Below are 25,795 nucleotides of genomic sequence, written 5' to 3' on the forward strand. Positions count from 1 at the left end.
AAGTATGTCTGCCAGGGTGCTTTGTTACCACACCCAACAGCGACGCCATATGACATAAGTGAGTTAAAGTGGTCGCAAGATGCCCTAGCGCATATACTGCACATGCACAGCACCGTATGTCCTGGTCAGAGGTCACCGACCGCGCCGACGAGGAAAAGGAAGAATTGGATTATTAGCGGAGAACAGAGGGAGACGTCAGGGCACGGGAGGTACGCAAAGGATCCGCCCAGCTCACCATACACACATTAGGCGTCCTTTTTGAATTTAAAAGACAACCGAAGTGAGAGTTATATGGAGGCTGCCATATTTATTTCCGTTTAAGCAATACTAGTTGCCTCAGCAGAAAATTCTTATGGATAATACAAGGAAAAAATTGCAAACGTGGATCGCGTCTCACTAATTGCTGTGTTCACAATACCGTTAAAAGTACATCAAAGAGACTGCGCTCTTCATCAAAGCTAATTACAGAAAAGTCTCACTGTCCTTATTCAGATTGTCCACAGACCATCCCCGATCAAGGTTCACACTGCATGTGTCTCTAGTGCTCCAACCAGTATCAGCCAAGATTCATGTTATATGCAGAAAAAAGGAGACAAAGCAAACATAGTGTAAAACTGTATCAGGATGTCAGATGCTCCAGCACCTCTCCAGAGTGTCAACCTCCGTCACCCAGCACACTACACCAACTGTGCCTGGACACCTCCCAATGTTCCCGCACTCACCCAATTAACCTCCAAGATAGCAACAGTATTTTGTGTGCCCACCATTATTTTCAAGTGTACTGCACGTCATCACCAGCAAATTTAAAACTTCTGCATCACCCATTGACTTTCATGTATTCCGTCATCGATTGGTCGTTGCAGAAGTCCAATGGTAATGCACTCTTGACTTTGTGGCGGTTCGGTGGCTGATCGGTAACTTCCGACACAACGAAGGCATAGGTGCTCCCATTAAAGCCAGGCATAGGTGCTCCCAGCATAGCCAGGCATAGGTGCTTCCAGTATAGCCAGGCATAGGTGCTGTCAGTATAGCCAGGCATAGGTGCTCCCAGCATAGCCAGGCATAGGTGCTCCCAGCATAGCCAGGCGTAGGTGCTCCCAGAATAGCCAGGCGTAGGTGCTCTCAGCATAGCCAGGCGTAGGTGCTCCCAGTATAGCCAGGCATAGGTGCTGTCAGCATAGCCAGGCATAGGTGCTCCCAGCATAGCCAGGCATAGGTGCTCCCAGCATAGCCAGGCGTTGGTGCTCCCAGCATAGCCAGGCGTAGGTGCTCCCAGCATAGCCAGGCGTAGGTGCTCCCAGTATAGCCAGGCGTAGTTGCTCCCAGTATAGCCAGGCATAGTTGCTCCAGTATAGCCAGGCATAGGTGCTCCCAGTATAGCCAGGCATAGGTGCTCCCAGTATTGCCAGACATGGGTACTCCCAGTATAGCCAGGCATAGGTGCTCCCAGTGTAGCCAGACTTAGGTCCTCCCAGTTTAGCCAGGCACATGCTTCCAGTATAGCCAGGCATAGGAGCTCCCAGTATAGCCAGGAAAGTGCTCCCAGTATAGCCAGACATGGGTACTCCCAGTATAGCCAGTCATAAGAATTCCCAGTATACTGTAGCCATGTATAGAAGTTCCCAGTATAGCAAGGAAAGTGCTCCTAGTATAGCCAGACATGGGTACTCCCAGTATAGCCAGGCACAGGTGCTTCCATTAAAGTCAGGCATAGGTGCTCCCATTAAAGCTAATCAAAGGTGCTCCCAGTATAGCCAGACATGGGTACTCCCAGTATAGCCAGGCATAGGTGCTCCCAGTATAGCCAGACATAGGTCCTCCCAGTTTAGCCAGGCAAATGCTTCCAGTATAGCCAAGCATAGGAGCTCCCAGTATAGCCATGAAAGTGCTCCCAGTATAGCCAGACATGGGTACACCCAGTATAGCCAGTCATAAGAGTTCCCAGTATAGCCAGGCATAGAAGTTCCCAGTATAGCCAGGAAAGTGCTACTAGTATAGCCAGACATGGGTACTCCCAGTATAGCCAGTCGTAAGAGTTCCCAGTATAGCCAGGCATAGAAGTTCCCAGTATAGCCAGGAAAGTGCTACTAGTATAGCCAGACATGGGTACTCCCAGTATAGCCAGGAACAGGTGCTCCCATTAAAGCCAGGCAAAGGTTCTTCCAGTATAGCCAGGCATAAGTGATCCCATTAAAGCTAGGCATAGGTTCTGCCAGTATAGCAAGGCATAGGTGCTGCCTGTATAGCCAGGCATAGGTGCTGCCAGTATAGCCAGGCATAGCTGCTCCCAGCATAGCCAGGTGTAGGTGCTCCCATCATAGCCAGGCGTAGTAGCTCCCAGTATAGCCAGGCGTAGTTGCTCCCAGTATAGCCAGGTGTAGTTGCTCCCAGTATAGCCAGGCATAGTTGCTCTCAGTATAGCCAGGCATAGTTGCTCCCAGTATAGCCAGGCATAGTTGCTCCCAGTATAGCCAGGCATAGTTGCTCCCACTAAAGCCAGGCATAGTTGCTCCCAGTAAAGCCAGGCATAGGTGCTCCCAGTAAAGCCAGACATAGGTGGTCCCAGTAAAGCCAGGCATAGGTGCTCCCAATAAAGCCAGGCGTAGGTGCTGCCAGCATAGCCAGGCATAGGTGCTCCCAGTATAGCCAGGCATAGGTGCTCCTAGTATAGCCAGGCATAGGTGCTCCCATTAAAGCCAGGCATAGGTGCTTCCAGTATAGCCAGGCATAGGAGCTCCGAGTATAGGCAGACATGGGTACTCCCAAGATAGCAAGTCATAAGAGTTCCCAGTATAGCCAGGCATAGAAGTTCCCAGTATAGCCAAGAAAGTGCTCGAAGTATAGCCAGACATGGGTACTTCCAGTATAGCCAGGCACAGGTGCTCCCATTAAAGCCAGGCATAGGTGCTCCCAGTATAGCCAGGCATAGGTGCACCCAGTATAGCCAGGCATAGGTGCTCCCAGTAAAGCCAGGCATAGGTGCTCCCAGTAAAGCCAGGCATAGGTGCTCCCAGTAAAGCCAGGCATAGGTGCTGCCAGTATAGCCAGGCATAGGTGCTGCGAGTATAGCCAGGCATAGGTGCTCCCAGTATAGCCAGGCATAGGTGCTCCTAGTATAGCCAGGCATAGGTGCTCCCATTAAAGCCAGGCATAGGGGCTCCCAGTATAGCCAGGCATAGGTGCTACCAGTATAGCCAGACATAGGTCCTCCCAGTTTAGCCAGGTATATGCTTCCAGTATAGCCAGGCATAGGAGCTCCCAGTATAGCCAGACATGGGTACTGCCAAGATAGCAAGTCATAAGAGTTCCCAGTATAGCCAGGAAAGTGCTCGTAGTATAGCCAGACATGGGTACTTCCAGTATAGCCAGGCACAGGTGCTCCCATTAAAGCCAGGCAAATGTGCTCCCAGTATAGCCAGGCATAAGTGATCCCATTAAAGCTAGGCATAAGTGCTCCCAGCATAGTCAGGCAGAGTTGCTCCCAGCATAGTCAGGCATAGTTGCTCCCAGTATAGCCAGGCATAGGTGCTCCCAGTAAAGTCAGGCATAGGTGCTCCCAGTAAAGCCAGGCATAGGTGCTCCCAGCATAGGCAGGCATAGGTGCTCCCAGCATAGCCAGGCATAGGTGCTCCCAGCATAGCCAGGCATAGGTGCTCCCAGCATAGCCAGGCATAGGTGCTCCCAGCAGAGCCAGGCATAGGTGCTCCCAGCAGAGCCAGGCATAGTTGCTCCCAGTATAGCCAGGCATAGTTGCTCCCAGTATAGCCAGGCATAGGTGCTGCCAATATAGCCAGGCATAGGTGATGCCAGTATAGCCAGGCATAGGTGATGCCAGTATAGCCAGGCATAGGTGAGGCCAGTATAGCCAGGCATAGGTGCTCCCAGTAAAGTCAGGCATAGGTGCTCCCAGTAAAGTCAGGCATAGGTGCTCCCAGTAAAGCCAGGCATAGGTGCTCCCAGCATAGACAGGCATAGGTGCTCCCAACACAGCCAGGCATAGGTGCTCCCAGCATAGCCAGGCATAGGTGCTCCCAGCATAGCCAGGCATAGGTGCTCCCAGCAGAGCCAGGCATAGGTGCTCCCAGCAGAGCCAGGCATAGGTGCTCCCAGCAGAGCCAGGCATAGGTGCTCCCAGCAGAGCCAGGCATAGGTGCTCCCAGCAGAGCCAGGCATAGGTGCTGCCAGTATAGCCAGGCATAGGTGCTGCTAGTATAGCCAGGAATAGGTGCTCCCATTAAAGCTAGGCATAGGTGCTCCCATTAAAGCCAGACATGGGTGCTCCCAGTATAGCCAGGCATAGGTCCTGCTTGTATAAGTAATGTGGCAGGGGAGAGCGGGCATAGCGCTACAACAAACCTTCCTCGATCCCTGCATGCACGCAGCCTCTACCTCCTTCCTTGCAGGCGTCCGTCGCAATGTTGATAACAGCACCCTCTGTGATGAAATGTGGTTACCTCATCACAGTTACCAATGCAACAGGTGCCTGGGAGGAAGGAGATAGCAGCGTGCATGCAGGGATGGAGGAAGATGAGTTGTAGCGCTATACCCGCTCCTCCCCCCCCCCCCCCCGACTGCACCCACGCACCTGCCACTCCGCCTGATGTTCAGGGCAGTTGCACTGTCCGCACGGGCTTGGAAAAAGGACAGATGCAGTTCCCGGGCAACTGTCCCGATCCAAGTCGTCTCAGACCCACGCTCTCCCGCTCGTAGCTCCGTGCGCTTCCGTGTATCTTGCCTGCGGGTCACGTGTGCCGAAGCTCCGCCCTGGGCAGAGACGACTTGGATCGGGACAGTTGCCCGGGATCTGCATCTGTATCCTATATGCGCTTGAAACATCCACCGCTTGTGAGTGCAATACTTTTTAACCTATTAAACTCGTTTGGTTTTACACTATCAGAGTATGGTTCAGTTGCAGTGTTAATGGAACTCTAGTGGATATCTTTGAACTGCGAATGATTCCTACCCCCAAAAGCTTTCATTCCTACCTCCGGATATCTTGGAGGTTAATTGGGTGAGTGCGGGCACATTGGGGGGTGTCCAGGCACAGTTGGTGTAGTGTGCTCGGTGACGGAGGTTGACACTCTGGAGAGGTGCTGGAGCATCTGACATCCTGATACAGTTTTACACTATGTTTGCTTTGTCTCTTTTTTCTGCATATAACGTGAATCTTGGCTGATACTGGTTGGAGCACTAGAGACACATGCAGTGTGAACCTTGATCGGGGATGGTCTGTGGACAATCCGAATAAGGACAGTGAGACTTTTCTGTATTTAGCTTTGATGAAGAGCGCAGTCTCTTTGATGTACTTGTAATACTAGTTGCCTGGCAGCCTTGTCACTTCTCTGCCTCTAACACTTTTAGCCATAGACCCTGAACAAGCATAGGCAGATCAGGTGTTTCTCACATTTTTGTCAGATCTGACAAGATTAACTGCATGCTTGTTTCTGGTGTGATTCAGACACTACTGCAGCCAAATAGATCAGCAGGGCTGCCAGGCAACTGGTATTGTTTAAAAGGGAATTAATATGGCAGCCTCCATAGTCTTCTCTCTTCAGTTGTCCCTTAAGTTAGCGCTAAGGTACCCACAGGTAACTGTTAAAATCTATCCGTTTCTCTGATAGGAGCCTACTCAATAGCCTGTATGGTAAAAGTCATCAGATTGCCCCGTGCAGATCTAAGACATGTCAGGACACATTAGTGTTTCTTTTATTCTGGACATCATTAATATGCTCCCTTGCTCTATCTTTTAAATGGCAGCTAGTCCATCCTACATATTGAATCTTGCATTATGTGCATGTAATGACTTACAGTATCTCACAAAAGTGAGTACAACCCTCACATTTTTGTAAATATTTTATTATATCTTTTCATGGGACAACACTGAAGTTATGAAACTTTGATACAATGTAAAGTAATAGTGTAAATTTCATCAAATTATCTCAACACACAACCATTAATGTGTAGACAACTGGTAACAAAAATGTGTGCACCCCTAAGTGAAGAATATCATAATATCTGCCCATAGCAACAGTATTTTGTGTGCCCACCATTATTTTCAAGCGCACTGCACGTCATCACCAGCAAATTTAAAAGTTCTGCGTCACCCATTGACTTTCATGTATTCCGTCGTCGATTGGTCGTTGCAGAAGTCCGATGGTAATGCACTCTAGACTTTGCGGTGGTTCGGTGGCTGATCGGTAACTTCCGACACAACGAAGGCATAGGTGCTCCCATTAAAGCCAGGCATAGGTGCTCCCAGTATAGCCAGGCATAGGTGCTGTCAGTTTAGCCAGGCATAGGTGCTCCCAGCATAGCCAGGCATAGGTGCTGTCAGTATAGCCAGGCATAGATGCTGCCAGTATAGCCAGGCATAGGTGCTCCCATTAAAGCCATGCATAGGTGCTCCCAGTATAGCCAGACATAGGTCCTCCCAGTTTAGCCAGGCACATGCTTCCAGTATAGCCAGGCATAGGAGCTCCCAGTATAGCCAGGAAAGTGCTCCCAGTATAGGCAGGCATGGGTACTCCCCGTATAGCTAGGCATAGGAGTTCCCAGTATAGCTAGGCATAGGAGTTCCCAGTATAGCCAAGCATAGGAGTTCCCAGTATAGCCAAGCATAGAAGGTCCCAATATAGCAAGGAAAGTGCTCCTAGTATAGCCAGACATGGGTACTCCCAGTATAGCCAGTCATAAGAATTCCCAGTATACTGTAGCCATGTCTAGAAGTTCCCAGTATAGCAAGGAAAGTGCTCCTATTATAGCCAGACATGGGTACTCCCAGTATAGCCAGGCACAGGTGCTTCCATTAAAGTCAGGCATAGGTGCTCCCATTAAAGCCAGGCATAGGTGCTCCCAGTATAGCCAGACATAGGTCCTCCCAGTTTAGCCAGGCAAATGCTTCCAGTATAGCCAAGCATAGGAGCTCCCAGTATAGCCAGGAAAGTGCTCCCAGTATAGCCAGACATGGGTACACCCAGTATAGCCAGTCATAAGAGTTCCTAGTATAGCCAGGCATAGAAGTTCCCAGTATAGCCAGGAAAGTGCTACTAGTGTAGCCAGGCATGGGTACTCCCAGTATAGCCAGGAACAGGTGCTCCTATTAAAGCCAGGCAAAGGTGCTCCCAGTATAGCCAGGCATAAGTGATCCCATTAAAGCTAGGCATAGGTGCTGCCAGTATAGCAAGGCATAGGTGCTGCCAGTATAGCAAGGCATAGGTGCTGCCAGTATAGCCAGGCATAGGTGCTGCCAGTATAGCCAGGCATAGGTGCTGCCAGTATAGCCAGGCATAGCTGCTCCCAGCATAGCCAGGTGTAGGTGCTCCCATCATAGCCAGGCGTAGTTGCTCCCAGTATAGCCAGGCGTAGTTGCTCCCAGTATAGCCAGGCGTAGTTGCTCCCAGTATAGCCAGGCGTAGTTGCTCCCAGTATAGCCAGGTGTAGTTGCTCCCAGTATAGCCAGGCGTAGTTGCTCCCAGTATAGCCAGGCGTAGTTGCTCCCAGTATAGCCAGGCATAGTTGCTTCCAGTATAGCCAGGCATAGGTGCTCCCACTAAAGCCGGGCATAGGTGCTCCCAGTAAAGCCAGGCATAGGTGCTCCCAGTAAAGCCAGGCATAGGTGCTCCCAGTAAAGCCAGGCATAGGTGCTCCCAGTATAGCTAGACATAGGTCCTCCTAGTTTAGCCAGGCAAATGCTTCCAGTATAGCCAAGCATAGGAGCTCCCAGTATAGCCAGGAAAGTGCTACCAGTATAGCCAGACATGGGTACACCCAGTATAGCCAGTCATAAGAGTTCCCAGTATAGCCAGGCATAGAAGTTCCCAGTATAGCCAGGAAAGTGCTACTTGTATAGCCAGACATGGGTACTCCCAGTATAGCCAGGAACAGGTGCTCCCATTACAGCCAGGCAAAGGTGCTCCCAGTATAGCCAGGCATAAGTGATCCCATTAAAGCTAGGCATATGTGCTGCCAGTATAGCAAGGCATAGGTGCTGTCAGTATAGCAAGGCATAGGTGCTGTCAGTATAGCAAGGCATAGGTGCTGCCAGTATAGCCAGGCATAGGTGCTGCCAGTATAGCTAGGCATAGCTGCTCCCAGCATAGCCAGGTGTAGGTGCTCCCATCATAGCCAGTCGTAGTTGCTCCTAGTATAGCCAGGCGTAGTTGCTCCCAGTATAGCCAGGCGTAGTTGCTCCCAGTATAGCCAAGCATAGTTGCTCCCAGTATAGCCAGGCATAGTTGCTCCCAGTATAGCCAGGCATAGTTGCTCCCACTAAAGCCAGGCATAGTTGCTCCCACTAAAGCCAGGCATAGGTGCTCCCAGTAAAGCCAGGCATAGGTGCTCCCACTAAAACCAGGCATAGGTGCTCCCAGTAAAGCCAGGCATAGGTGCTCCCAGTAAAGCCAGGCATAGGTGCTCCCAGTAAAGTCAGGCATAGGTGCTCCCAGTAAAGTCAGGCATAGGTGCTCCCAGTAAAGTCAGGGATAGGTGCTCCCAGTAAAGCCAGGTGTCACGGAACGCAAACGCAATCGGTTTATTGCACCGATTGCCAGTGACGTGCTATATCTGGATTGATTGTGTAGGAGTTTCTGCAGTCTTTTCTCAGCAGAGAGATAGCATCAGCTTAACTGCAGGATGGCTCTTTTGATATGCTAATGAGCAGGAACAAACCCTTGTGTTCAGGAGGCTAGAGTTTACTTTTTATTACCTCAGATAGATGTCAATGGGCTCACCAAATGGGCTCACCAAATGGTGACTCTATTCAAAGCACTGCTTTCCCCCCAGACTGGCCGGAGCCATATAGACAGAATAAGAAAGCATGGAGTTTAGGATTTTGAGCATGTTTAAGCAATACCGTTCAGGTGAGAAATGTGAAAGTTATATCATTCTGCTGGTCCGGATCTTGTGAGTATTTTGATATTAAATTGGGGCCACTGGCATAACCAGAACTCGGGGGATTCCACTGTTTTTTAACCGGGCATGAAAACATGCCCAAGTTTGGTATCATATGAACTGGCCTAGTCTGAGAAATATGAACATGTGATGGTCATGTGTGTGCGGAAAGCGTAAGCCGAGATATGGCAAATGTCATATTTGGTGGGCATAGAGCACCCCTCCAGGGAGCTCACCGCCCCTGTCTAACCCCTGGGCTGTACTTGAGGCTCCACCCAAAGGCGGGCATTGTTCAAAATTGTTTGCAAGGGACCACTCCCTCAGTCCTCCAAATTCCACCTTCACGAGAGCACACTGCCAGCCAGGGGACCATGTGGTTGGCGGACATCTTGTCTGAACTGAAACAAAGGACATTTTCCATTTTGCTTGGATTTTAAATTGAGCTGAAAAGGACATTTTCCATGAAACTAAGTATTTTTTCTCCCTTTCTTTTATTTTTCATACTGGCTATTAATGTTTCAATAATTGTTGATTTTAGTAATTGTCTGTATATATTTATTTTTTATATTGCCGTGAATAAAGACTTTATCAAAGTCATTCACTGTTCTGCTACCCTGCTATTCAGCCATACACATAAATTGATCCCAGGTCTCTGGAGAGACGCTACTACTATTGTTGATATCTAGACAGAATACAGCGTGTTTTAACCGTTTTTTTTTGCAGGATCAGTCAGTCAGTCAGTCGGTAGGGTCCACTGGCCCATACCAGTGGTGGTGGCAGATATACCCTGAAATAGTGTGTAAGTTGTATTTCCGTAACCCCACAGGCTCCCTTCTGGTCGGGCTGCTGCCCAAATTTCTGTCGGTTTCTGCGCAAAGATCGCGACCAAAGCTTGCATGGTCTGTGTGCTGAAACCGATTGGAAGGCAATTTGCGGTCTGACCACTAGGGCTCCTGTGACACCAGGCATAGGTGCTGCCAGTATAGCCAGGCATAGGTGCTGCCAGTATAGCCAGGCATAGGTGCTGCCAGTATAGCCAGGCATAGGTGCTCCCAGTATAGCCAGGCATAGGTGCTCCTAGTATAGCCAGGCATAGGTGCTCCCATTAAAGCCAGGCATAGGTGCTCCCAGCAGAGCCAGGCATAGGTGCTCCCAGCAGAGCCAAGCATAGGTGCTCCCAGCAGAGCCAGGCATAGGTGCTCCCAGCAGAGCCAGGCATAGGTGCTCCCAGCAGAGCCAGGCATACGTGCTCCCAGCATAGCCAGGCATAGGTGCTGCCAGTATAGCCAGGCATAGGTGCTCCCAGCAGAGCCAGGCATAGGTGCTCCCAGCAGAGCCAGGCATAGGTGCTCCCAGCAGAGCCAGGCATAGGTGCTGCCAGTATAGCCAGGAATAGGTGCTCCCATTAAAGCCAGGCATAGGTGCTGCTAGTATAGCCAGGAATAGGTGCTCCCATTAAAGCTAGGCATAGGTGCTCCCATTAAAGCCAGACATGGGTGCTCCCAGTATAGCCAGGCATAGGTCCTGCTTGTATAAGTAATGTGGCAGGGGAGAGCGGGCATAGCGCTACAACTCCCCTTCCTCGATCCCTGCATGCACGCAGCCTCTACCTCCTTCCTTCCAGGCGTCCGTCGCAATGTTGATAACAGCACCCTCTGTGATGAAATGTGGTTACCTCATCACAGTTACCAACGCAACAGGCGCCTGGGAGGAAGGAGATAGCAGCGTGCATGCAGGGATGGAGGAAGATGAGTTGTAGCGCTATACCCGCTCCCCCCCCCCGACTGCACCCATGCACCTGCCACTCCGCCTGGTGCTCAGGGCAGTTGCACTGTCCGCACGGGCTTGGAAAAAGGACGGGAGGAATTGGCAGATGTCAGCATTAGGGTGACAGATATGCACCTATCCTCTCTTGTCAATAGTATCAAAAAGTCCTGTGAGTCTCCCAGAGAGCAATATAATATACTGTATTAGGTAGCCAGAAGTCCCCGAAAAATAATATAAGGTAGTCAAAGGTGCCCCCAAATAGTAATGAGTATCCAGAGGTTTCACCAAAATAGTACTAGGTAGCCAATGGAGTCAATTTGGGATGGATAAATGGCCCAATATGCGAGTAACCTTTTTTTTTTTTTTTTTTTTAAATTAAATACAGATATTGGAATCATTTTAGACTAATGTTTACATGTTTAAAATGCTATCTTACTGTACTACTGTCATATCTTGCCACTTAGTTGAAATATTTCATTGTTGGTGTGTCTTGAAGTACTTATATATTGTCAATGCATTTATGTAACAAACATATCGATGGTAAACGTTATTCTCCTGAACAGTTGAAAGTAAACGTTATTCTCCTGAACAGTTGAAAACCATATTTATGTAGGGGAGGTGGAGGCCATATGTAAAGCTTAGGGGTATATTTAAATAATTTTATTTTAACTTATATTGTAAAAGCATTTATGTAACGATGGTAAAAGTGTTTTTCCTGAACGGTTGGCAACCATATTTAAAGAAAACCAGAGCTGTTAGAAAAAAATAATCTAAACTTACACGGGGCAGAAGATCCCGACTGAACCAGTTAACGGTGCTGATTGTGTCTGAAAGGCAGACCGCGGGACGACGGCGAGGGACTCAGAAGTGCGTATGGAGCTGGAGGAAGCCCCTGGGTAGGTATCTAGTCTTTGTATTCTAACAGCTTTGGTACACTTTACATTTCTTAGTACCAATTTGGAGAGAGGAGGATTTGGCTGTAGGGGAGGTATAAGCCATATGTAAAGCTTAGGGGTATATTTAAATAATTTTAAATATGCCCCTGATTTTTACTCAGCAGATTGCAACCCTTTGTAATTGAATGTTAAATTGTGTCTTTAAAGCTGCAAGCTTAGTATTTTAGCTTTTGTTTTAAAAATTGTAGTGTACTGCATGTTTTTTGTATGCAAGATGTTTTCCAGTATATTTCCTCTATAGATGCGGAACATGTGAGAATTTCAATAGGTTAACATTCTGAAAAACCCTTCTGGAAAATTTGACGACAGCACTGCAAAAATGCAAGGGTTACAAGAGAAAGGATAATACCACTGGATATAGCGGATTAGGAATGAGAATCTCTTGGTGAAGAACAGACATGGGACCCGAAGTCTAGAGCTATCTATCATGTATGGAGTCAATTTGGGATGGATAATTGGCCCAATATGTGAGTAAACTTTTTTTTCTGTTGATACAGATATTGGAAGCATTCTAGACGAATGTTTACATGTTTAAAATGCTATGTTACTGTATTACTGTCATATCTTGCCAGATAGTTGAAATATTTTTTTGTTGGTGTGCCTGGAAGTACTTGTATATTGTCAGCGCATTTATGTAATGATGGTAAAAGTGTTTTTCCTGAACGGTTGGCAACCATATTTAAAGAAAAGCAGAGCTGTTAGAAAAAAAAGAATCTATACTTCCCCGGGGCAGAAGATTCCGACTGAACCAGTTACCGGTGCTGATTGTGTCTGAAAGGCAGACCGCGGGACGACGGCGAAGGACTCAGAAGTGCTTATGGAGCTGGAGGAAGCCCCTGGGTAGGTATCTAGTCTTTGTATTCTAACAGCTTTGGTACACTTTACATTTCTTAGTGCCAATTTGGAGAGAAGAGGTTTTGGCTGTAGGGGAGGTGGAGGCCATATGTAAAGCTTAGGGGTATATTTAAATTTTAAATATGCCCCTGATTTTTACTCAGCAGGTTGCAACTGTTTGTAATTGAATGTTAAATTGTGTCTCTATAGCTGTAAGTTTAGCATTTTAGCTTTTGTCTTGAAAATTGTACTGTACTGCATGTTGTTTTTTGTATGCAAGATGTTTTCCAGAACATTTCCTCCATAGATGCGGAACATGTGAGAATTTCAATAGGTTAACATTTTGAAAAACCCTTCTGGAAAATTTGACGACAGCACTGCAAAAATGCAAGGGTTACAAGAGAAAGGATAATACCACTGGATATAGCGTGTTAGGAATGAGAATCTCTTGGTGAAGAACAGACATGGGATCTGAAGTCTAGAGCTATCTATCATGTATGAAGTCAATTTGGGATGGATAATTGGCCCAATATGTGAGTAACCTTTTTTTTGTTAATACAGATATTGGAAGCATTCTAGACTAATGTTTACATGTTTAAAATGCTATGTTACTGTATTACTGTCATATCTTGCCAGATAGTTGAAATATGTTTTTGCGTGGAAGTACTTATATATTGTCAATACATTTATGTAACGATGGTAAAAGTGATTTTCCTGACCGGTTGACAACCATATTTAACCACTTGATGACCCAGCCTTTACCCCCCCCCCCCTTAAGGACCAGCGCTATTTTTTGTGATCTGTGCTGGGTGGGCTCTGCAGCCCCCAGCACAGATCAGCTGGCACGCAGAGCGATCAGATCGCCCCCCCCTTTTTTCCCCCCTATGGGGATGATGTGCAGGGGGGTCTGATCGCTCCGATCGGCAGGCATGTTGCGGGGGGGCACCTCAAAGCCCCCCTCCGCGGCAAAATTCACCCCCTCCCTCTCCTCCCTCTCACCCCTGATGATCCGGGATGCACAGGACGCTATCCGTCCTGTGCAGCCAGTGACAGGCTGTCCCGTCACATGGCGGCGATCCCCGGCCGCTGATTGGCTGGGGATCGCTGATCTGCCGTACGTCGCTGCTGCGCAGCAGCGCCGTACAATGTAAACAAAGGAGACAAATGTCTCCTACGTTTACATTTTGCGAGCCGCAATCAGCGGCTCGCAGGCTATTCACGGAGATCCGCTCCATGATCTAACAGGAAACGGCTGCTCGCGCGAGCGGCCTTTCCTGATTAATTAGGGAGGCACCTGGCGACACAGATGTGCGTCGCTGGTCCTCCAGCTACCACTTTGCCGCCGTACGGTATGAGTGTGCGGTCGGCAAGTAATTAAAGAAAACCAAATTCTAACAGCTTTGGTACACTTTACATTTCTTAGTACCAATTTGGAGAGAAGAGGTTTTGGCTGTAGGGGAGGTGGAGGCTATATGTAAAGCTTAGGGGTATATTTAAGTAATTTTAAATATGCCCCTGATTTTTACTCTGCAGGTTGCAACAATTTGTAAGTGAATGTTAAATTCTGTCTCTATAGCTGTAAGTTTAGCATTTCAGCTTTTGTCTTGAAAATTGTAGTGTACTGCATGTTGTTTTTTGTATGCAAGATGTTTTCCGGAATATTTCCTCCATAGATGTGGAACATGTTAGAATTGTCCTAGACTGTGGATTGGTGTATTTATACTTCAGCAGGACATGTGGACTTATGACTTGTGAGCCCGATACTGGATGTTGGGACTGGTGAGAATTGCATTGTTTTGGATTTTTTTTGTGCATCTGCTATTTGTGGAGCTACTACTGGGACTTTGGAACTTTTCTTTCTTTTCCTGTGAAGCTGTGAACTGTAACTCCTTGGTGGGGAAAATAGTGAGATTTTTTAGACTGTGGGTGTAGTAATGCATTTCCCAGTTTAAGGGTGCTAGGCGAACCCCAATTTTCTGGCAGGGTTATGGAGGTTTGTGACAGTTCTAAGACAACAGAATCAAGAGACACATTCACAAAAAAAGAAACAAAAATTCCAAAGTCTCACTCAAATAGCAGAAAGTGCACAACACATCCCAGCAATCCATATACAGAAGTGCACAACAGATCCCAGCACTGTTTAAAAATATTGGGGTACCCGTGCACCCCATATTGCTGGGGGGGGGGGGAACTAGTAGAAGCATCAGATTACCTGTTGTGCCCACAAAATCTCAACTTATCCCCCAAATATCCCCAGCACCGTATACAAAAATTGGGGTACTCGTGCACCCCATATTGCTAGGGGGGACTAATGGAAGCATCAGATTACCTGCTGTGCCCACAAAAATCTAAAATGATCTCCCAGATATCCACTGATCCCAATGTGTTCTGATCTCATTCATTTTCTATGGAGAAGCATAGAGGCTGCATGGACCGATGCACGAGTGCTGCCTAGAGTGAAGTCATGTAGTATCAGTGCTGCCTAGAGTGAAGTATTTTAGCACTGGTGATGTATGAGTGAACCTCTCTATCATTTACTTCCTGTGGCCCAAATTTGAATAACTTGGAAGTGTATTGAAAAAATACGCTTCCGTGCATGCGTGCCTCAACACGAAGGTAAAAAAACAAAACAAACTGTGTTACCATAGACTTACATGACTTCCGGTTCGCCGCACATTACCCGACAACGAACGAATTACTCTTGCGTTGAATTGGGCACTTCCAGCGGAACGCATCGCACCGCACTAGGTATAAAATGCCCCATAGATTTTAGTGTAGTGTTGGCTCCAGTGTGAAAAGGGCCTGAGGGTTCTTTTATACTTACGTGCTGTGGTAGCAGTGTGGTTTAGAAGAATCGCACCGCAGCCAAAAAGTCGCACTGCGAGTTATAGGTGCAGTGTGACCAAAGAAAAAAAAATAACACGTGACTTTGGTGCACTTCCGGGAGTAGCTGGGTGCTGAACTGCAGGTTCTGCATTACTTTTGCCCTGAGCATTGCCACACTATCCCACTGCAGGAAGTGTATCATGCCTCATTGGCTGTAATGGCCACTGTGATGAGCTGCAATGGGGGAGAGTACCGTGACTTGACATGGTCAGTGGAAAAGGGGCCTGAACAGAACAGCCCATAAAATAACCCGACATAAGCCTGAATTAATATAAATTGCTTACTTCTGTAATGCTGGATTCACTCTAGTCTGTGCATTTTTCTGCATGAGTTTTGTGATAGTGGTACATTGCTGTAAGGGCCTATTCAAACTTGAGCGTTTTGCCGCCGATTTCGGCAAAACACTCAAACACTAGCGCTTTTGAAAGCGCTAGTGTAATTAAACCCTATGGGCCCATTCTTACCTGGGCGATTCAGCGCAAACTGCCCAAAATTGCGTAACACAAACGCGTCGCCTGCACCATTTTCAGGCGATTTCCCAGAGATCGCGTTTCAGTGCTATAGAAGCGATCGTGGGAAAATCGCCGCAGTGTTCAGTGATTTTTCAGCTGAAAAATCACTCACGCAAAACGCCGGCAATAGGCGCCGGCGTTTTGCGCTTTCGAGTGTGAATTGGCACTTAGTTGTGTTTGTGAAAAACGCATTCAAGTTTAAACTGGCCCATTGATTAACATTGGTTCTTAGTTTTCTTTTGCAGAAAAATAAATTGTGAATCCAGCCTCATGCCTCTATGATAGAAAAAGGGTGCATTCACACTGCATCTGTTGCGTTGCATAACAATTCTCTTCACATCTCTGCAATGTAATGCATCATGCTATTCAAACTCGCAAACCAAATAAAACCTGCCCCCCCCCCCCCTTCCCCCATAAAAACCCTAAACCTCCCCCTCCAGGATCAAAAAATGTTTCTGTGTCCACATGCACTACCTTATAGCCTCTCCCCTCCCACTCCCTAAAGCCAGCAGAGCGCACATTACCTGTCATTGGAGCTATCAGCACGTTCTCTTTACGCTTCTGTTCAGCAGTGCCGTACAGTGTAATGACTGATATTTATGTTTGCAAAAGAATGTTTCTCCTCCGAATGTCCAGTGTTAACAAGCAGTGTGTTTATAACATTGTGTTACTATACAGGTTAGTCTGAAGTAGGCTCATTAGCTAAAAGTGTATTTTTTATTTACCTCTAAGTTAGCCAATAAATGGTATCATTCTGATTCAAAACTTCTTCCTTTTATTGATGGCTAACAAAGTACAACACTCTACTCCTTTTGATGTAAGTATGTAACTTTTTTTTTTAGAAGCCCCTCTACACTTGCCTTGCAAGTGTGCATTGCGTTAACCTGTTTTGCCGCAGTGTAACGCAACGACTATGCAAGGCAATGGGGCCTAGCACACTTACCGTGTTGCTTCAGAAGTTCCCAATTGGCCACTGACCTGCCGCAAAGTCAACAGCACATTACCGTCTGACTTCCACACCAACACAGCAGTGGCGGAATGCCTTTAAGTCCAATGGACGACACAGAAATTTTTAAATTAGGCGTGCATGCACAGAACAAACTGAATACGACAGGAAACCCTGTCTAGCAGGGAATACGTCAAGTGGCAAGGGGTGTGTGGGGGGAGTCGGCAAGGGGCGTGTCAGTGCATTCTGCTGCGGGGTCATACGAATGCAGTTTTTTGCGTTGCAGTCCAATGCAATGGGGGCGGAGCATCTCACTGCAACGCTATTGCCAGCTGTAACACCGTCCTTAAAGTTACAGGCGTACTTTAAAATAAAATACACACTTGTGTGAGTGCAAGGAACTAATCACTATCATTTTAAACCAGAGACTTTCATACTCTTTGGGCCAAATTTATTAAGGCATTTCCAGAGACCTCAGAGCATCTCCATATTATAAGTGATTCAGCAAAACATTTAATGAACTGAATTCCAGGTGAGGATTTGTCACCCTCACCTGGATCATATCAGATCATAGTCAAGGTTCCTCAGATATACGTAGACTAATGATTATAAAGTTGTGATTACTCGCAGAATGCGCAGCAAAAGGTTTTTTGTTTTGTTTTGTAATAATCTTTGGATAGCCTGGATTTATTTTTTTAAAAAGGCACTCACTGCGGGTACCTGCATAAGACTGCAATCACTCAACTACTAATTTACTTGCCTTTCAGCAGCCACTACTATAGTTCAGTATGATCCAGGAAAAGGCTACAATCGACCACCTTATAGCAGACATTTGTAAGGAGCAGTTCACACCAATGTTGACTGCCAGCCACGGCACCTGTTGTTAAAGTCCTGCCCAAAGGTGAAAGGGCGGTGCCTCTACTGGCAGCCGTGTTCTGATCCCAAATTTTCATTTCAGACGACCCAGAAAGCAACATGCTCTTTCCAGGGTCTCTGTGTCCTCCTGTATGCAGTGCCAGATTTCTGGTAAGAGCACAAAGGTCCAGGCCTTGGGCGGCTGCAGGCCAATGGGGCACCTGGACATGAAAGAGGGGTTGCTGCTTATGAAAGGAGAGGCTGAAAATGGGGAGCAATGCATTAAAAAAGAAAACTGATGGTCAAGGGAGCTGTTCCTGAAAGAAAGGGGTGGCTGTACATGGATGATACACATGGAAGAGGGGCTGCACACAGAATGGGAGGGCAGCACAAGAAAGGGGAGTTGCATACTTGGTCTAGGGGCATAAAAAGTAAAAGCCCGGCCGGGCCTGCGGGGATGAAAAATGCCGTAAGCCGCCGTAAGATGACAAATGCTTTTCTGCATGCATGCCGAGGCCCGTGTGAATCGGCTCGAAGAACACCAGGTTTGCTGAACCATTTGTGACGTCCCCTCTAGAGGTGCTTCAAGATCTCTGGAGACATCTTAGTAAATGAGCCCTTTGAGGCATTGACCAAGTACAAGCTGAATAATCTTGATTCCACTCAATGCATACATGTTGCAGGTGTGTGACCTAAACACTACTGAAAGCAAACAGCTTGGCAGCCAGGAATCTGGCACATCGTAGAGAACAGATTCCATACTCTTCTCACTTAGGCCTGGGGCCCACTCCAGATCGCTAATCATTGTAGCAAATGCTAAGTGTTTGTTTTTCTAGGGTTTGCTAGTGATTTCCAGTGCGATTTGTGTGACGACAGGAAACACTGTACAATCTCATGATGGCGATTGTACAGTGCTTCCAATGTGCATTTATTTTTCTTTTGTATGCTGCTAAATAAAGTTTAAACTACTTTCTGGATCTCCCAATATCCATTTCTGCTGGCTTCAAGGCCCTAGCCCCACCCCCTAGCACAAGAGATCATATGAGCTCCTCGATCTCCAAATAGAGACTCACCAATGACCTTTTGTGCTGGGGGCGGGGCTAAGCACCTGGAAGCCAACAGAAATGTGTATCGAGAGATGGAACAAGTACTTTAAATTTCATTTACACAAGAAAATGGCCCAACAACGCCACTGCTAAATTGCTTTTCCAAAGCGATTCAGGCCCTCAGGTTTCCTTACAAGCCGTAGTTCAGGTACCAATGTTGTTCTTAGACCTGTATATGTACAGCTGAGCACAGTGCATGAGGCAATTCTTTGCTGCTGTATACCTGCACCATGTGTCAAACACAGGCATGCATGTGGTTACAAATGCTGCTACCGGACTGCATTCAATGGAAGCCAGAAGTCAATGGTCGTTAAGCGTTGTGTTCAGCCATCCTTGGGTGTGTCCATCTAACATTTTGGGGGGTCAGTGAGGCGAGTCACAAGGATGTTTCCCTAAAGATTTCATGCTGAAAACAATTGGGAATCAGCCTGAGGTTTATGGTGGCCAGCGGATCTCTCTCCAATCTGATTCGATCAGAGAAAGTTCTGTCTTTCGGGCGCCAAAATCGCTAGATGTATGGGAACCTTTACACTCATTTTAATTATACCACCATACTACCCCCGCGGCTTCCAAGATCTTCCAAACAGACAGACAGAAATTTTTACTGTTAATCGCTGAGCCTTCAGTACGTCAGAAAGAAAACTATTGGATGACTAACCTCCCAAGTTTGAGGCTTCAAGTGCACCTGTTTTGTGGATTCATGCTAAAATGACAACTACTACAGCAATCCATCAATTGTGTATATTCCTTATTACTTGTGTTGGTGTGTCATAACAGCAACACAACTGAAGTCTCAATACATGTGCGTAAATCACAGACCAAAGTTTATTTCTTTGTTGAATGTTGTTGTAAAAAAGACTGTAATCTACAGTATATAATACTCTGGCAACAGTTTAGTGAGTTGAACAGACAACATAAAACTCAACAACTGAATGGACAATCATCAAATACAGACATGGAAAACTAGAACAATTTTTAACACTGGGTATATAAAGCAAGAATAGGGAAATAAAACACTGGCTCACAGAGCTCACAATTGCATTTACAGAGCGCAGGCACTTTGTGACTCTTGAGATTATGTTGGCGATGTCCCAGAGCTCCTTACTAAGGCCACCATAGGAAGTCCAGATGGATGATGTCTGGCTTTTCTAGTAGAAGGTATCTCCAATCTCCCCTCTCGTGACTGCTTGCACGGCCTGCTCTGGTATCAGTGATGGATCAGTCAGAATGGACGTAGAGGTGCTAAGCTGGCATAAAGCACTTAATACCGCTGAAATAATACAAAAAAGGTATCAGTAGTTATTCAAGAAGAGTACTAAATGTAATACCATTCTACATGAACTATATAGTGTAAATACAAAAACACCCCTAAAGGATTGCTTTGTGATTTACTCAATAGTGTAGGTTTTTACATTATTTCCTTTGCATCATTGGGTCCACAACCTGTTAACATTGCTGCAATCAATTACATCTTTGAAGACAATATAACTATATGATTTGGCACTGTTCACTAGTCTGTAGGACTCGGCTGACACTTTTGACCGATGTAAAGGTAAACTCTTGAAGGTCTGGCCAATTGCTTTTGTCTCCTCCTCACCTAATGTCTTACAATGCTTGCAATGGCAGGGTTCTCCCTTAGTGTTTCCTATTTCTGTTGTACTTTATTAAATTAACATGTACCAGCATTGCTGATATTTGAAACCATACATAAACTGTGTATATATTTTGTACTTGTGTTACTGGATATCCTCATTGTACTGTTGAACTACCTGTGTATTTATGCTCCCTATTATTGTCTGTTTTGTACTAAGTACAGTACTATGAAAGATGCTGGCTGTAACGATCGGTGTCAGCACACACAGAGAATCTGATTATTGGCGATCTGCAGTATCGCCAAGAATGCAGATATATACCCGATTATTGGCGATCTGCAGAATCACCGATAATACGGATATATTGCTAACCTCTGGACACCCAGCAAAAGAAACACAGGTAATCAGGCAGAGGTCGGCAACAAGGATCAGATAGGCAGAGGTACAATAGCGGAGAGAGAGAGAGTAGTCAAGGATAGCCGGAGTCAAAACACAGATATAATATCAAATACAATCCTAACTAAGGTGTGAAATCCTTAGTATCAACACCAGGGCACTGAGCTAAGGTCTGAGCGCTAACACAGAAGTGCATTCACGACAGCAGACAACTTGCTACTGACTAGCAAGTCCTACTTGTAGCAAATGAGCTGCCCTGCGCCGCCCCAGAGCCCCAGCCAATCCCCAGTGGAGATGGAGTCAGCTGACTAGCCTGGTCAGCTGACTCCCCGTCTCGAGGCATAAAGATCCTGCCTCCTTGCGTGCGTGCGCGTTATGCGACGGGTGAGTGCCGGCGACAGGGACACCACAGACGGCAACTGCACGGCGGAGTCCGCCGAGCATACGGACTCCGCCGACCGCACAGCCCCGCTCGGTGACACGCCGGCGGTGAGAGTCCGGGAAGCGGAGCCCGCTGTCTCATGCCTGCTGGCAGCGGGTCCGCTATCCCTCACATTGACGCTATATAAATAAATAATAATAATAAAGTCTGTATTACAGATCTTTTTCCTCTTTCTACACAAGTAACAGTTACACTCTACCTGGTGGAGACACATTCAAAGGCATTGTTGAAATACTGTAGAATTTATAGGCCATATTCACAAAAGTTCAGTAAAGTTGCCGTGGGCACAGAATGCACAGTATTTTTTTCTGTCGCTTACGCTGACAAGGCAGAGTGCGTCGCGCAGTCCACATCACCTGGGTTACGTAGGCTGTTTGAGTAATGCACGCTATCAGCGCCACATAATACGTTGGCGCTTTATAAATCAATAATAATTACAATAATAATATGCAAGTATTATAATGTGCATTACCCTAGCAATGCTGGCATTACCTAGTTAACACGGGTCATGCTGAACTTCACCATATGAACACCTAACAATTTTAGTGATATCTCAAGCCACACATCAGCTGTATGTATTTGTACTTGTAATACAGGATGTCATGACTGTACAGTGTCTTTAAATTCTCATCTATATATGTTCCCCGATTTTTGTGTTGTACTTTGTACAATGCTACGGAAGATGTTGGTGCTTTATAAATAAAAACAATAATATTAATGCATATCAACATACGTATGGTAAAATTGCTGTATGATCTCTGTGTGCCCCCCAGAAGTTTGAGGGTATGTGAAATGTTTGAGGACCCCTGGATTAGGTTATAGTTAGGTTCAACATTATCGGTAAATTTATCGATAATGTAATACCACAATTAAATTGTTATTTACCGTTTTTGTTATCATTGTTGATATTTAACGTTGCGCTTAAATTAGCTCGCATTTTTTTCAAATTTATGCTTAGCACATTACGTAAGGGACATAACAGTACTTTGTTCCTTTCCACATAATTTTCACACCAAAGAAATTGATCAACTGGTGGGAGGATGTGCAAAAAAAAAAAGATTAAAAAGGATACCACAAAAAATAGAACAGAGCGGCTGGGCACATCCAGTAAAAAATGCCACTTTATTAGAAATCACTTAAAAAGTTCCACAATACTACAGCAACAGACCGCTGGGACAGAGAGCAGGACAAGCATGTAGGAAGTCGACAGCTGTTTCGCACTCTCACAAGGAGTTCTTCATCAGGACAAACGAGCCCCCCAAAAAGACAGTGGGTAGGTTTTGATGATGTGGTGAGCTCCGCCACTTTTAGCGCTATGAGCCCGATTGGCCTGCATACTGACAGCCTATTGGCTGGTCGGGTCAGTGACAACTTCCGGTTTCCAGCTCTTGAAACGCATCGGTGTCCTGGAAGTGCCGGCACGGTGGTTCTGGACGTGCTGCAATGTCGTCCTGCCTTATCTTTCATGCTTAATGAGTGAGTACACTATTTAAAGGGTATGTTTGGGGGAGCTCGTTTGTCCTGATGAAGCACTCCTTGTGAGAGTGCGAAACAGCTGTCGACTTCCTACATGCTTGTCCCGCTCTCTCTCCCAGCGGTCTGTTGCTGTAGTATTGTGGAACTTTATAAGCGATTTCTAGTAAAGTGGCATTTTTTACTGGATGTGCCCAGCCGCTCTCTTCTATTTCTTGAGGTATGTTGGAACTTGCAAGGGCTTAGAGCACTCCAGAGAGCCGTGTCTACTGTCCCTGTGCACCATCCTCCTACTTGGATTAAAAAGGATAGGTGTTTTTTTTCATTACCTCTCCTGAAAAAGCCAATTGTATAGCAGTATAACACATTCTGATTGCACAATAGTAGACAATGCGTTACGCAGGTGCTTTCCTGCTTTATAAGAGGCACCTGTTCCATGTCCCCACAGCCACCAGGCACAATCTTTATTGACGGAAGCAGGAAAGCACCTGCTTGTCTACTATTGTGCAACAAAAATTTCTTCCTATACGATTGGCTTTTTCATCAGGAGAGGTAAGCCAACCACCTATTCTTATTAATCCGTTTTTATAACGCCTCCTCCCACCAGTTGTTACTGTTTACACCTTTATTGAAAGGTTGTAATTGTAGTTTTCTCCCAGTGGGGACTGGAGTTGTATGTTTACTGGTAATCTCCCTCCATCAAGGAGTCTACATCCCAGAGAGCAACCACTGAGGGGCAGTTACCACAACCAAGCAGGAACGGGATTCTCCTGTAGGATACATTAGTGGTTGCATCTGAGAGCAACCCAAAAAGTGTGAGCAACTTTTTATAAGGTGTTACATAACAGTTCACACCATTGGCTCCTGGTCTGTGTTTTTCCTGCTTCCTGGATATCCTGGTTTACCCACTAAGCTGATTTATGTATGATGGCTGTTTTAACAATACTATGAAAATGAAAGGCCAGCAATATACAAAGTGTAACCCGAGATATCATGCATGGGCAGCACAGTGGAGAAATGGTCAGCAAAGTGATTAGCATTCTCCCCCTGTAGCACTAGAATCTCAGGTTTCAGTCCAGGGCACTGTCTGCATGGAATGTGTGTTTCCAGTGGCATAGCAATGGGGGTGCAGAGGTTGCAACCGCATTGGGGCCCTTGGGCTAGAGGGGCCCTCCCTCAACTGCAGTATTAGCTCTTTATTGGTCCTGTGCTCATAATAATCACTTCTATAGATACTTTGGATAGTGGGAATCATTAAAGAGAATCTGTATGTGAGGATCTGTGCCTGTGTCATCCTGCTGGTGGCAGCACTGAGGTGGACTTCCGCTGTCTACCAGCAGATGGCTCTCATATTGCTGGGAGCGGGGCAATTCCTCGGCTCACCAGCAGATGGAACTGTGGGAGATTCTGGCCAGTCACCTGAGCAATGTGCTGCTTATTTAAGGCCGGACTTCCTAGCAGCACATTGCTAGGTCATTCCGTTTGTCTGCTTGCTGCAGTTGTGACTCTGGCCATCCAGTCCTGTGCTCCTGAACTCTGCTCTGATATTCTGTATTCCTGGTATTTGATCCTTGCTAGTCTGACTATTCTCTGTCTTCTGCCCTTGTACCTTTTATTCTCTGGTTATTGATCTTGGCTTGTATGACTATTCTTCCGTGTGCTGATTCTGCTGAGACGTGTCTGTATATATTGTATATATTCTCATATTGTGTGTGTTGCTGTATAGATTTGTATAGATAGATAGTTAGATAGTCAGGGTTCTGGTATTTGTGGTGCACCACGCGTTGTTTGATTGTATATTGTATGTGTATGGTGATCTGCATTTGTTCACTTGCATTTTTGTAAATAAAACACATTTATTATTCTACTCTGTTGTGCAGACGTCAGTATTTCCATTGTGATCTTCTGGTTTTGTTTAAACCAAAACGATTGCCATGCAGAGATCGTGGATCTGCCAGTCAGGTTCCAGTCACGACCACGATCTGCATGGCCAATCGTTACAGAATGACCTAGCCTACCCATATATTGATCACAGAAATACTGCAGATTCATCTATCTGTACAAAGAGTTGGAGTTTTGATGATGTGTACTACTATGTCTTGCTGGCTGAGGATAACAAAAGTTATTCCTTCATGTATTTTGCAGCTTACTCCAGAAAGCAGCTTCAGCAGTTATTGGAGTTAGTGCAAAACTATGTAAATCAGAAAATTTTGTCTGCAGAAGAGGTGCAGGACTTGCTGCAGGTCCTTCAATGGTTGTTTAAAAGTAAATTATCCAAGGATAATTTTCTTGATCCTCCATTTAGTCCATCTGATATTACCATTTTGATTTCTATTTTGGAAAATGACAGGGAATCTTTCTTTAAGTTCTACTCCAAGAAAGACAAAAATATTATGCAAGCTTGTGTCCAATCTCTTCAATCATTAATTGATTTAAGAGTATGCAAATTTGAAAAAACCTCCTTGTTAATGTCTGCCTGGGAAGAGATGTTGTTTTCCCAATGCAAACCTTGTTCTGTGACAGCAAAGAATAAAATACAAACTGGTTCTTTGTCTGTTACAATCCAGTCCAGTCTTGATTCTGCTTCTGAGGTAGTTCAGTCAAGTTCTATTAATAGACAAATAAATTCTCTGCCAGTTAGGAACCAATCTCGTTTAGAGCCTGTCTTTTGTGCAGCAGATATTAACTATCTATTTGATCATTTAAAGAAGGATAGGAAAAGTTTTGTAAACCACTATTCTAAAATGGAAAGTTCTTGTCTGCTGAAATATGTGCATGCTGTGAAAAGGATGAGTGGTTACAAATTGTGTCCGCAGAAAGCCGCCTCTGCCCTGATCCAAGTTTGGGAGGAAATCTTGTCATTTGATGCATGCAGGCATGTGATTGAGGAATCAAATGAGTGGAGAGATTGCAGCAATCGAGTCAGTTTTGATTTTACTGCAGAAGAGATCAATGCTTATTATGGCTATTTGAAGAATGATGGGGAACAGTTTATGTCATTCTATTCGCAACAAAATGAGGAGTTTATTAGGAATTGTATCTGTGGAGTAAGATCTCTGATGGTTAATGCCTTGTGTGAGAATGAATCTGCCTCTGCTTTGATTGCCATCTGGCAAGAAATTCTTTCCTCTAAATTTCAAT

General features: G+C 45.9%; 1 long non-coding RNA gene across 4 annotated transcripts in view; it reads right to left on the minus strand.

Moving 5' to 3' along the window:
- Positions 1–19,558: 19,558 nt before the first annotated feature.
- The window catches only part of LOC137544802 (uncharacterized), a 44,178-nt gene continuing 37,941 nt past the window's right edge, over positions 19,559–25,795 (minus strand). For all 4 annotated transcript variants that reach the window (XR_011025922.1, XR_011025923.1, XR_011025924.1 and 1 more), the window contains exon 6: positions 19,559–20,021. This is a non-coding gene — a long non-coding RNA (uncharacterized lncRNA). The remainder of the gene's footprint in view (positions 20,022–25,795) is intronic.

This window comes from Hyperolius riggenbachi, chromosome 2 (assembly GCF_040937935.1).
Source record: "Hyperolius riggenbachi isolate aHypRig1 chromosome 2, aHypRig1.pri, whole genome shotgun sequence".
NCBI classification, from domain to species: Eukaryota; Metazoa; Chordata; class Amphibia; order Anura; family Hyperoliidae; genus Hyperolius; species Hyperolius riggenbachi.